Source organism: Bombina bombina, chromosome 7 (genome assembly GCF_027579735.1).
Source record: "Bombina bombina isolate aBomBom1 chromosome 7, aBomBom1.pri, whole genome shotgun sequence".
NCBI classification, from domain to species: domain Eukaryota; kingdom Metazoa; phylum Chordata; class Amphibia; order Anura; family Bombinatoridae; genus Bombina; species Bombina bombina.
This window is the reverse complement of record NC_069505.1, coordinates 303,268,379-303,281,179: the sequence shown is the minus strand read 5'-3', so window position 1 is coordinate 303,281,179 and position 12,801 is coordinate 303,268,379. Positions and strand designations below refer to the sequence as shown.

At 38.2% G+C, this 12,801-nt stretch overlaps 1 protein-coding gene across 13 annotated transcripts in view; it reads right to left on the bottom strand.

Moving 5' to 3' along the window:
• FOXP1 (forkhead box P1) overlaps nt 1–12,801 on the bottom strand; it is a 946,651-nt gene that overhangs the window by 12,402 nt on the left and 921,448 nt on the right. The gene's annotated exons all lie outside the window — the stretch shown is intronic.

The window sequence follows — 12,801 nt, the reverse complement described above, 5'->3', positions numbered from 1 at the left end:
ACAAGGATGGAACAACAATCTCCTGATTGATATTCCTGTTAGTGACTACCTTAGGTAAGAACCCAGGCTTAGTACGCAGAACTACCTTATCCGAGTGAAAAATCAAATAAGGAGAATCACAATGTAAGGCTGATAACTCAGAGACTCTTCGAGCCGAGGAAATAGCCATTAAAAATAGAACTTTCCAAGATAACAACTTTATATCAATGGAATGAAGGGGTTCAAACGGAACACCCTGTAAAACGTTAAGAACAAGGTTTAAACTCCATGGTGGAGCCACAGCTTTAAACACAGGTTTAATCCTGGCCAAAGCCTGACAAAAAGCCTGAACGTCTGGAACTTCTGACAGACGCTTGTGTAACAGAATGGACAGAGCTGAGATCTGTCCCTTTAAGGAACTAGCGGATAACCCCTTTTCTAAACCTTCTTGTAGAAAAGACAATATCCTAGGAATCCTAACCTTACTCCAAGAGTAACCTTTGGATTCGCACCAATATAGGTATTTACGCCATATTTTATGGTAAATCTTTCTGGTGACAGGCTTCCTAGCCTGTATTAAGGTATCAATAACTGACTCAGAAAAACCACGCTTTGATAAGATCAAGCGTTCAATTTCCAAGCAGTCAGCTTCAGAGAAGTTAGATTTTGATGTTTGAAAGGACCCTGAATCAGAAGGTCCTGTTTCAGAGGTAACGACCAAGGTGGACAGAATGACATGTCCACCAGATCTGTATACCAAGTCCTGCGTGGCCATGCAGGCGCTATTAGAATCACTGATGCTTTCTCCTGTTTGATTCTGGCAATCAATCGAGGAAGCATCGGGAAAGGTGGAAACACATAAGCCATCCTGAAGGTCCATGGTGCTGTCAAGGCATCTATCAGGACCGCTCCCGGATCCCTGGATCTGGACCCGTAGCGCGGAAGCTTGGCGTTCTGTCGAGACGCCATGAGATCTATCTCTGGTTTGCCCCAACGTGGAAGTATTTGGGCAAAGACCTCTGGATGAAGTTCCCACTCCCCCGGATGAAAAGTCTGACGACTTAAGAAATCCGCCTCCCAGTTCTCCACTCCCGGGATGTGGATTGCAGACAGGTGGCAAGAGTGAGACTCTGCCCAGCGAATTATCTTCGATACTTCCATCATTGCTAGGGAGCTTCTTGTCCCTCCCTGATGGTTGATATAAGCTACAGTCGTGATGTTGTCCGACTGGAACCTGATGAACCCCCGAGTTGCTAACTGGGGCCAAGCCAGAAGAGCATTGAGGACTGCTCTCAATTCCAGAATGTTTATTGGAAGAAGACTCTCCTCCTGATTCCCTGAGCCTTCAGAGAATTCCAGACAGCGCCCCAACCTAGTAGGCTGGCGTCTGTTGTTACAATTGACCAGTCTGGCCTGCTGAATGGCATTCCCCTGGACAGATGTGGCCGATAAAGCCACCATAGAAGAGAATTTCTGGTCTCTTGAATGGAATGAAGGACACGGCATGCAGTTTGAAGTTTTGTTAACCTGTCCTCTGTCAGGTAAATCTTCATTTCTACAGAATCTATCAGAGTCCCCAGGAAGGGAACTCTTGTGAGTGGAAAGAGAGAACTTTTCTCTTCGTTCACTTTCCATCCATGCGACCTTAGAAATGCCAGTACTATCTCTGTATGAGATTTGGCAGTTTGAAAGCTTGAAGCTTGTATCAGTATGTCGTCTAAGTACGGAGCTACTGAAATTCCTCGCGGTCTTAGTACCGCCAGAAGAGTGCCCAGAACCTTTGTGAAGATTCTTGGAGCCGTAGCCAGTCCGAATGGAAGAGCTACAAACTGGTAATGCCTGTCTAAAAAGGCAAACCTTAGATACCGGTAATGACTTCTGTGAATCGGTATGTGAAGGTAAGCATCCTTTAAATCCACTGTGGTCAAGTACTGACCCTCTTGGATCATGGGCAAAATTGTTCGAATAGTTTCCATCTTGAACGATGGAACTCTTAGGAATTTGTTTAGGATCTTTAAATCCAAGATTGGCCTGAAGGTTCCCTCTTTTTTGGGAACTACAAACAGATTTGAGTAAAACCCTTGTCCTTGTTCCAACCGCGGAACTGGATGGATCACTCCCATTAATAAAAGATCTTGTACGCAGCGTAGAAACGCTTCCTTCTTTGTTAGATTTGTTGACAACCTTGACAGATGAAATCTCCCTCTTGGGGGAGAGGATTTGAAGTCCAGAAGGTATCCCTGAGATATGATCTCTAACGCCCAGGGATCCTGAACATCTCTTGCCCAAGCCTGGGCGAAGAGGGAAAGTCTGCCCCCCACTAGATCCGGTCCCGGATCGGGGGCCCTCAATTCATGCTGTCTTAGGGGCAGCAGCAGGTTTTCTGGCCTGTTTGCCCCTGTTCCAGGACTGGTTAGGTTTCCAGCCTTGTCTGTAGCGAGCAACAGCTCCTTCCTGTTTTGGTGCAGAGGAAGTTGATGCTGCTCCTGCTTTGAAATTACGAAAGGAACGAAAATTGGACTGTCTAGTCTTGGCTTTGGCCTTGTCCTGAGGCAGGGCATGACCTTTACCTCCTGTAATGTCATCAATAATCTCTTTCAAGCCGGGCCCGAATAAGGTCTGCCCTTTGAAAGGAATATTAAGCAATTTAGATTTAGACGTAACATCAGCTGACCAGGATTTTAGCCACAGAGCTCTGCGTGCCTGAATGGCAAATCCTGAATTTTTAGCCGCAAGTTTAGTTAAATGTACTACGGCATCTGAAATAAATGAATTAGCTAACTTAAGGAATTTAAGTTTGTGTGTGATGTCATCTAGTGTGGATGATTGAAGTGTCTCTTCCAGCGACTCAAACCAAAATGTTGCTGCAGCCGTGACAGGCGCAATACATGCAAGAGGTTGCAATATAAACCCTTGTTGAACAAACATTTTCTTAAGGTAACCCTCTAATTTTTTATCCATTGGATCTGAAAAAGCACAGCTATCCTCCACTGGGATAGTGGTACGCTTAGCTAAAGTAGAAACTGCTCCCTCCACCTTAGGGACCATTTGCCATAAGTCCCGTGTGGCGGCGTCTATTGGAAACATTTTTCTGAATATAGGAGGGGGTGAGAAAGGCACACCGGGTCTATCCCACTCCTTAGTAACAATGTCAGTAAGTCTCTTAGGTATAGGAAAAACGTCAGTACTCGTCGGTACCGCAAAATATTTATCCAACCTACACATTTTTTCTGGGATTGCAACTGTGTTACAATCATTCAGAGCCGCTAATACCTCCCCTAGTAACACACGGAGGTTCTCAAGCTTAAATTTAAAATTTGAAATGTCTGAGTCCAGTTTATTTGGATCAGAACCGTCACCCACAGAATGAAGCTCTCCGTCTTCACGTTCTGCAAACTGTGACGCAGTATCAGACATGGCCCTTGCATTATCAGCGCACTCTGTTCTCCTCCCAGAGTGATCACGTTTACCTCTTAGTTCTGGTAGTTTAGCCAAAACTTCAGTCATAACAGTAGCCATATCTTGTAATGTGATTTGTAATGGCCGCCCAGATGCACTCGGCGCTACAATATCACGCACCTCCTGAGCGGGAGATGCAGGTACTGACACGTGAGGCGAGTTAGTCGGCATAACTCTCCCCTCGTTGTTTGGTGAAATATGTTCAATTTGTACAGATTGACTCTTTTTTTAAAGTAGCATCAATACATTTAGTACATAAATTTCTATTGGGCTCTGAATCAGACATGTTTAACACACTAGCAAATAAACAGCAACTTGGAAATACTTTTCAAAGTAATTTACAAATAATATGAAAACGAACTGTGCCTTTAAGAAGCACAGAAAATATTATAACAGATAAAATAATTAAGTTATAGCATCAATCTTTGTCAGAATATACAGTTTTAGCAAAGGATTGTTCCCCTCAGCAAATGATAACTAACCCAGGCAGCAGAAAAAAATACACAAATAAACGTTTTTTATATCACAGTCAATACAATCAGCACAGCTCTGCTGTAATGATTACTTCCCTCAAAAAAGACTCTTGAGATCCCTGAACTCTGTAGAGATAAACCGGATCATGCAGGAAGAAAATGAACCTCTGACTGAGTTTTTCTGATGCATAGTAAAAGTGCCAAAAATGGCCCCTCCCCCACACACATAACAGTGAGAGGGATCAGTGAACTGCTCTAATTTAAATCAAAACTATTGCCAAGTGGAAAAAAAGTGCCCAAAACATTTTTTCACCCAGTACCTCAGAGAAAAAAACGTTTTTACATGCCAGCAAAAAAACGTTTTACCTCAATAATTAATTGTCATTTAAAACCTATTGCAAGTCCCTGCAAAATAGGTTAAGTCTATGTATACAGTTTAAAAGCCAGAGAAGTACCATTTCCCAGAAAACTGAAGTGTAAAATATACATACATGACAGCCTGATATCAGCTACATCTACTGCATTCAAGGCTGAGTTTACATTATAACGGTATGGCAGGATTTTCTCATCAATTCCATGTCAGAAAATAATAAACTGCTACATACCTCTTTGCAGATTAATCTGCCTGCTGTCCCCTGATCTGAAGTTTACCTCTCCTCAGATGGCCGAGAAACAGCAATATGATCTTAACTACTCCGGCTAAAATCATAGAAAAACTCAGGTAGATTCTTCTTCAAATTCTACCAGAGAAGGAATAACACACTCCGGTGCTATTATAAAATAACAAACTTTTGATTGAAGATATAAAAACTAAATATATCACCATAGTCCTCTCACACATCCTATCTAGTCGTTGGGTGCAAGAGAATGACTGGGGGTGACGTAGAGGGGAGGAGCTATATAGCAACTCTGCTGGGTGAATCCTCTTGCACTTCCTGTAGGGGAGCAGTTAATATCCCACAAGTAATGATGACCCGTGGACTGATCACACTTAACAGAAGAAATTTAATTTAACCTGAGTGTCCCTTTAAGTCAAAACAAACTTTTATGTTTCAGATAGAGCAGCAGTTTTAAGACAATTTACTTCCATTATCAAATTTTTAAACAGTCTTTATATTCACACTTTCAGGGGAACAAGATCCTACTAAGCATGTGCACAAACTCACAGGGTATACGTATACTAGTCTGTGATTGGCTGAGGTCTGTCACATGATACAGGGGTAAGAAGATATACAGAGGGCGACTCCTAGTGTGGAATTAGTAAGCAGAGTGTGAACCCACCAGCTTTACCCTTCAGAGATATACTCACAAAGTATAGAGCACACTGTAGTGCTAATGAAGCAAGCTGGGTATATTAAAAGTGGCCCAGCGCACATACCACTCCGGTGAAAGATGGTCCAATGTATTCAGAAGGTTCAGATAAAAAATTCAGGAGACTCCAGATATATATAAAAAACACTTTATATAAAAATATAACAGTGTACAATAAAAAATCAGTAGAATTCGCTACGCGTTTCTCAGAGCTACCACTCTGTTTCCTCAGGCAAGTTATCTTAGGGATAACAGTGTGCTCTATACTTTGTGAGTATATCTCTGAAGGGTAAAGCTGGTGGGTTCACACTCTGCTTACTAATTCCACACTAGGAGTCGCCCTCTGTATATCTTCTTACTTTTCAGATGATTTTGGAAATCTACTAAGAGGAGCTGCCCTAGCATTCTAATGCACAGTCAACTGGGACACTGATAAGTTTCCAGACTGCTTATCTAGGCATTATCTTTGCCTTCACTACATGTGAGTACAAAATCTATATCTCATTCTATTTATCCTTATATATACTGGCTACACTAGGAGGCGCCCTTTCTTTTTTTGTTTCACATGATACAGGGGGCTGGAAAATGGGAGAAAAAATAAACTCAGAAAAAAAATCTGCTGCTTATTTGAAATTCAGAGTAAGTTCTATTGCCTTATCTTTTTATTCTGCACATGTTAATTATGTAGTTCTACTGCATTGAGTGGACCTTTAAATACTCATGAGGCCATCACTATTTACTGGGCTCGCTAATCTCACCAACCTCCCAATGTCTGAGGGGAATGCCAAGTCTACCACAACCTCTCAATCCTTCTAACCCTCTATAGACAACATGGTAAACTGTAAATACAAAAGTACACTAAATTAATATTTTTTTAGAAGTTAAAGGGATAGTAAAGTCCAAATTAAACTTTCAGGATTCAGATATGGCATGTCATTTTAAGCAACTTCATAATATACTTTTATCATCAAATTTGCTTTGTTCTCCTGGCATTCTTATTTGAAAGCTAAACCTAGGTAGGCTAATATGCTAATTCCTAAGGCGTTGAAGACCGCCTCTTATCTAGATGCATTGGACAGTTTTTCACAGCCAGAGGGCATTAGTTCATGTGCTTCATATTAATAACATTGTGCTCACGCACATGGACTTATTTAAGAGTCAGCACTAATTGCCTGAAATGCAAGTCTGTCAAAAGACCTGATATAAGGAGGCAGTCTGCAGAAGCTATCTTTTTAAACAATAACATTTTTTGTGTTTACTATCCCTTTAATCTATATGGGCCCTATTTATGAAGATACCGATGCAGCTTCGGGGGTCGAGCAGAGCTGAAAAGCTAGTGAAGTAGTGGTGGTCTTAAATCCGCTGCTACTCAGCCTCTCTGGCACCTCAAGGGGGCTGGAGTTAAATCATCCTGGTTCTGAATCGACCAGGATGATTGACAACCCATGCTCTTGTGAAATTAGTTGTGTAAGAGCTCGGGGTGCGACAGCACAAGCAATGCCAGGCTGGCAAGGTTCCTGTTTATCTAGATTTTGATCATTGTGGGCCATATAATCTGTAAATCAATGTACTTCTATTAGCTTAAACTGGAGAAAACTGTCCCAAAAGCCCCTGTTTAAAACTTTCAAAAGGAGTGAGATGTGATTTATCCACACTCCCATGAGATTGTAGGTTTAAAGGACCACTCAATGCAGTAGAATTGCATAATACAGGGGGCTGGAAAATGAAAAATAAAATTGTCAGAAAAAAATCTACTGCTTATTTGTAATTAAAGGGACACAAAACCCAATTTTTTTTCTTTCATGATTCAGATAGAGCATGCAATTTTAAGCAACTTTCTAATTTACTCCTATCATCAATTTGTCTTTGTTCTCTTGCTATCTTTATTTAAAAAGCAGGAATGCGATGCATAGGAGCCGGCCCATTTTTGTTTGAGAACCTGGGTTATGCTTGCTTATTGGTGGATAAATGTAATCCTCCAATAAGCAAGCGCTATCCATGGTGCTGAACCTAAAATGGGCTGGCTGCTAAGATTTACATTCCTGCTTTTAAAATAAAGATAGCAAGAGAACGAAGAAAAATTGATAATAGGAGTAAATTAGAAAGTTACTTAAAATGTCATGCTCTATCTGAATCATGAAAAAAAAAATTGGGTTCCGTGTCCCTTTAATTACAAATAAGCAGTAGATTTTTTTCTGACAATTTTATTTTTCATTTTCCAGCCCCCTGTATCATGTGACAGACATCAGCCAATCACAGACTAGTATACGTGTACCTTGTGAGCTTGCGCACATGCTCAGTAGGATCGTGTTCCCTAAAAAGTGTGACTACAAAAAGACACTGCAAAATTTGATAATAGAAGTTAATTGTAAAGGGTTAGTTTATTTTGACTTGTGTCTCTTTAAACAACTTGTCAGGCAGCTAGAGAGCCAATAATTTGTTTTACAGGAATGCAACTCTTGCTAGGAGTAACAATCCTAAAGAAGGAAGGTCACTGGTTTCAAAAATAAATTGCACCAATGAAATAGAGCATTTCAATTTTACAGTAGAAAGACCCTTTAAAAAAAACATTTATGTTAGAAGTTTATGATTAAAGGAGCATTGTGATGCAAAATTACACAAACTAATTTGTTAGAGAATGTAATCTTTACAATATTTACCCTAGATATTGATTTGTTTTACCCCCTCAAAAGGCATTAAACACATAGTCAATGTCAGGCTTGGAGCTGAAAGCCAGTGATTGGTGGGGTCCTGCAGCTGCTGCTTCTGAATGGCTGACTGGCTCTGTCCTGCTCTAGACTTGTAATGCTTGAGCATGAGTTTACATATATATTTACAAGGACATGAAACCCAAATATTTACTTACATGATTTATAAAGAGCATGCCATTTGAAACAACTTTTTAATTCACTTTAATTATCTAATTTGCCTCATTTGCTTGATATCCTCTATTGAAAAGCATAGCTAGATAGGCTCAGTAGCTGCTGATTGGTAGCTGCACATAGATGCTTTGTGTGATTGGCTCACCCATGTGCATTGCTATTTCGTCAACAAGCGATATCTAAAGAATGAAGCATATTAGATAATAGAAGTAAATTAAAAAGTTGTTTAAAATTGTATGCTCTATCTGAATCATGAAAGAGAATTTTTGGGTTTCATGTCCCTTTAACCTCTTTTTAGAAGTTAAAGGGACACTGAACCCAAAATTTTTCTTTTGTGATTTAGATAGAGCATGAAATTTTAAGCAATTTTCTAATTTACTCCTATTATCAAATTTTCTTTATTCTCTTGGTATCTTTATTTGAAATGCAAGAATAAGTTTAGATGCCGGCCCATTTCTGGTGAACAACCTGGGTTGTCCTTGCTGATTGGTGGATAAATTCATCCACCAATAAACGAGCTATCCATAGTTCTGAACCAAGAAAAAAAGCTTAGATGCCTTCTTTTTCAAATAAAGATAGCAAGAGAATGAAGAAAAATTGATAATAGGAGTAAATTAGAAAATTTCTTAAAATTACATGCTCTATCTGAATCACAAAAGAAAAATTTTGGGTTCAGTGTCCCTTTAAATACAGTTATCTATGCTCATTAGTGCAGAAATTAAAGCTATAGCATATGTAAATTTTGCATTAGAATGTCCTAAAGAAATTGTTGGGAGGAAAAAAAGCAGAATTGATAATATAAGTCATTTAAAAAGTTGTTTAAAATTGTATGCTCTATCTGAATCATGAAAGAAAGAAAAAATTGGAGTTTCAACATCTGCTAGTATCTTCATGTATAGGGAATAGTAATTTCTGTAACACTAACACAAGCAAGCAAAAATCTAGTGTGAAAGATTCTTTCACTACAAGTTTTTGGGGATCCACTGGGGTAAAATCAGAATTAAATAATAATAAAACTACTGGTTTAGACTCTTCCTCTAAAGTAAAAGATTTCTGAATGAACGTACAAGCATGTCAAGAAATGACAGTTTCAATTTCAAAAATAAATTTTCCTGCTACAGAAGCAGTTTTGCATTAAACAAACCTTACTGGGATTTTTTTTTTTATCTCCACATCTGAATAATTCTTTTATTTTGTCCACTCTGGGAACGCAAGAAAGATGCTCACGGCTGTTAAAAGGAATGGCATTCTGGTTCAGCTCACAGCATTCACAGCATGCATTTTGCTCTGTAGATACCTTTGGAAGTGTTTGGGATAAAAGTACTGTCTCGGCTCTTACTAAGCTTTTTTGTTATGCACTGCCTTGGACTAACAAAAGCTGCAGCATTATAGCATCATATAAAAAGAGAATTGGAAAGCACCGTTGATTTCTATAGAGTTGCTGTTACCATGTTAACAAGGTAATAGAGAGATGATGTTACTGTTTAAAGCGTGATTGATTCTAATTTATAGGGATACTCAAAAAATTAGATGCATCGTAACTGTTTACTGCAGCTTTTAAGAGAATGCAGTTTGGCAGTTTAGCATGAAACGTACCTAAGCAGCGTTAAAAAAAAAACCCTGAAAATGCTGTTGTAATTAATTACGTTAGTTTCCCACGCTGCACACTAGTTTTAACCTCTTGTAGAACATACACAGCTGTAACATTTAAAGCAGGCGCCTTTTTTGTGGAGTAAACATTTTATTTTCACAGTCTTTATGACAATAAGGTATCATCTTTTCATTCTTGCATGTAGCTTATATTTTGTGTACACCTGCATTCCAATAATTTTGTGTTGCAGGTACCTAGTATATATATTTACTGCTTTTAGTAAAACTTTACAGACTTAGAGCAGGAGTGGGGAACCTATGGCACAAACAAATCTGCTGGAACCCTCCTTGGTGGCTCATGAAGAGTTAATGTAACAACAGGTTTTGTCACCTATAAAAGGAAGTGTTAAAGATGATACAGTGAGTCTATGATTAAGCGTCTGTAGAGGGCGTGAAATGCGTCTGCATTGCTTTGCTCCATGCCTGTATATCCTATTTTTTAAACATTTTGGAATAAAGATTTCGTTTTTAATATTCACACTGAAGTTCAGTCGATTTTTTCATTTTGACTGCTGGAACCCCACCCCTGAGTTTCCACCATACTGCTCCTAGCACTACAATAAGAGAGGCAATGGGCAGGACAGTGAGTTAGCATAATAGTAGGTTGTCTGTGGGCTGATTTGGGAAGTTCAGGTGGATGAGTGGCCATTATGGTATTGGTAGGGAAGGGAATGTGTTATCGCTGCTTCTCAGCAAAATAAGGGTGCACTCTGCAAAATTGGGAATGTTTGCACCCCTATGAAGACCAGTAGAATTGCCAATGACTAAATCCATGCTATATATATCTTCTAGATCTTATCCATGCTAAATTTCTTCTAAATCCATGCTATATATATCAATCATTAAACTTTAATTGTTCATATATTTTTTTTTTAATTAAAAGAAAAATATATATTTTTATGTAACTTTTTTAGTATCACTTTTAATTTTTAGAATATTATTACATATGTGGGCACACAGTCTCAAAAGGAAAGATGTGAACTGACAATATTTAAAGGGACAAGAAACCCCAAAATTGTATTCCATGATTCAGATAGAACATACAATTTTAAATAACTTTCCAATTTACTTAAATTATCAAATTTGCTGAACTACTGGCAGCTAGCTGAACACATCTAGTTAGCCAATTACAAGAGACAAATATGTGCAGGCACCAACCAGCAGCTAGTTCCCACTAGTGTAGGATATGTGCGTATTATTTTTCAACAAGGGATACCAAGAGAACAAAGCACATTTGAAATTATAAGGGAATTTAAAAGTGTATTAAAAAATCATGCAAGTTTAATTTTGACTTTCCTATCCCTTTAATTATATTTTATAAAAATGTTATGTACAATATATTATGTGCGAAAATTATTTAGTAAAAGCTGAATTTTCCCCAAAAAATACATAAATTAGGAGCAAGTTGTGACCTTTCAATAAGTTATAACCTTGTCTGCCAATACCATATGCAGCTGTGCCTTAAAGGAATATGAAACCCCAAAAAATTATTTTGTGATGCAGAGCATACCATTTTAAAAAAGCTTCAAATTTACTTATATTCAAAGTTCCCATGATATTCTGTGTTCAAGAGATACCTAGGTAGGCACCTGGTGCAATACATGGCAGTAAATAGTTCTGCCCTCTAGTGCTCTTGTAAATGGATACCATTCTTGCAAAACTGCTGCCATATTAGTGCCCCAAAAATGGGCCAGATTCCTTAGCATATGTCCCTGTTTTTCAACAAAAGATACCAATAGAAAGAAAAAAAGTGATAATAGAAGTTGTTTAAAATTGTATACGCTATCTGAATCATAAAAGAGAAACAACTGTGTTTCATATCCCTTTAATGGTGTAGGTAGGCTAAAAAGAGTGAGAGAGAGTAGAAGAGGGTGAGGGAGCAAGAGAGCATTGAACCTGGTTGCCGATCAAAGATGCAGCAATTGTCAGTAACTGACTTGTAGCTACGCTAGAAAATACATTCTGCACATAGGGGAATATCCTGGAATATTAAACTCTGCTTAAAGGGACATTAAACACTTTAAGATGGCAATATAAAATGATAAATCATATATATAAAAGAAACTCTGCAATATACTTTCATTATCTATTTTGTCCCCTTTCCCTGCAATTCCACTCTGAAATTATGAGCCTTTCAGTTCCTGTTAAAAATGGAAGTGCAGAACACAGTTATATTCCACACAGCCATTGGCTGCACACTGTAGTGACCTATTTATAACTGCCTCTAATTGGCCCCAGCAGAGAAGGTAACCTAAGTTACAACATGGTAGCTCCCATTGTTTTATAGACACTAAAACATTACACTTAATTTGTCAATATTTAAACAGCTAATGAAACTTTTAAAAATACATCTATATGTTATTCTCAGACTAATGTTTTCTTTGAATGCATCATTCTATCTAGCATTAATTTAGTGTTAAAGGGACAGTCTACCATAGAATTGTTATTGTTTTAAAAGATAGATAATCCCTTTATTACCCATTCCCGGTTTTGCATAACCAACACAGTTATATTAATATACTTTTTACCTCTGTGATTACCTTGTATCTAGGAACCTTCTTCCAGCCCCCTGATCACATGATTGTGACTGTTTATTATCTATTGTCTTAAATTTAGCATTGTTTTGTGCTAGATCTTAAATAACTCCCCTGTGCCTGAACACAGTGTTATCTATATGGCCCATGTGTACTTTCTGTCTCTTTGTGTTGAAAAGAGATTTAAAAAGCACGTGATAAGAGGCAGCCCTCAAAGGCTTATAAATTAGCATATGAGCCTACCTATGTTTAGTTTAAGCTAAGAATACCAAGAGAAAAAAGCAAATTTGATGATAAAAGTAAATTGGAAAGTTGATTCAAATTAAAAGTCCTATCTGAATAATTAAAGTTTAATTTATACTAGACTGTCCCTTTAAAGGAATATAACCCCTATATATGAAGTTTAGGTGCTGACCAGAATAATGAGAGGGACAGAAATATATTTTGCCTTTAAAGCCAACCAACAGTGTTACAAACAGAAAGAAAGATAAATATAAAAATGACATTTTGTAG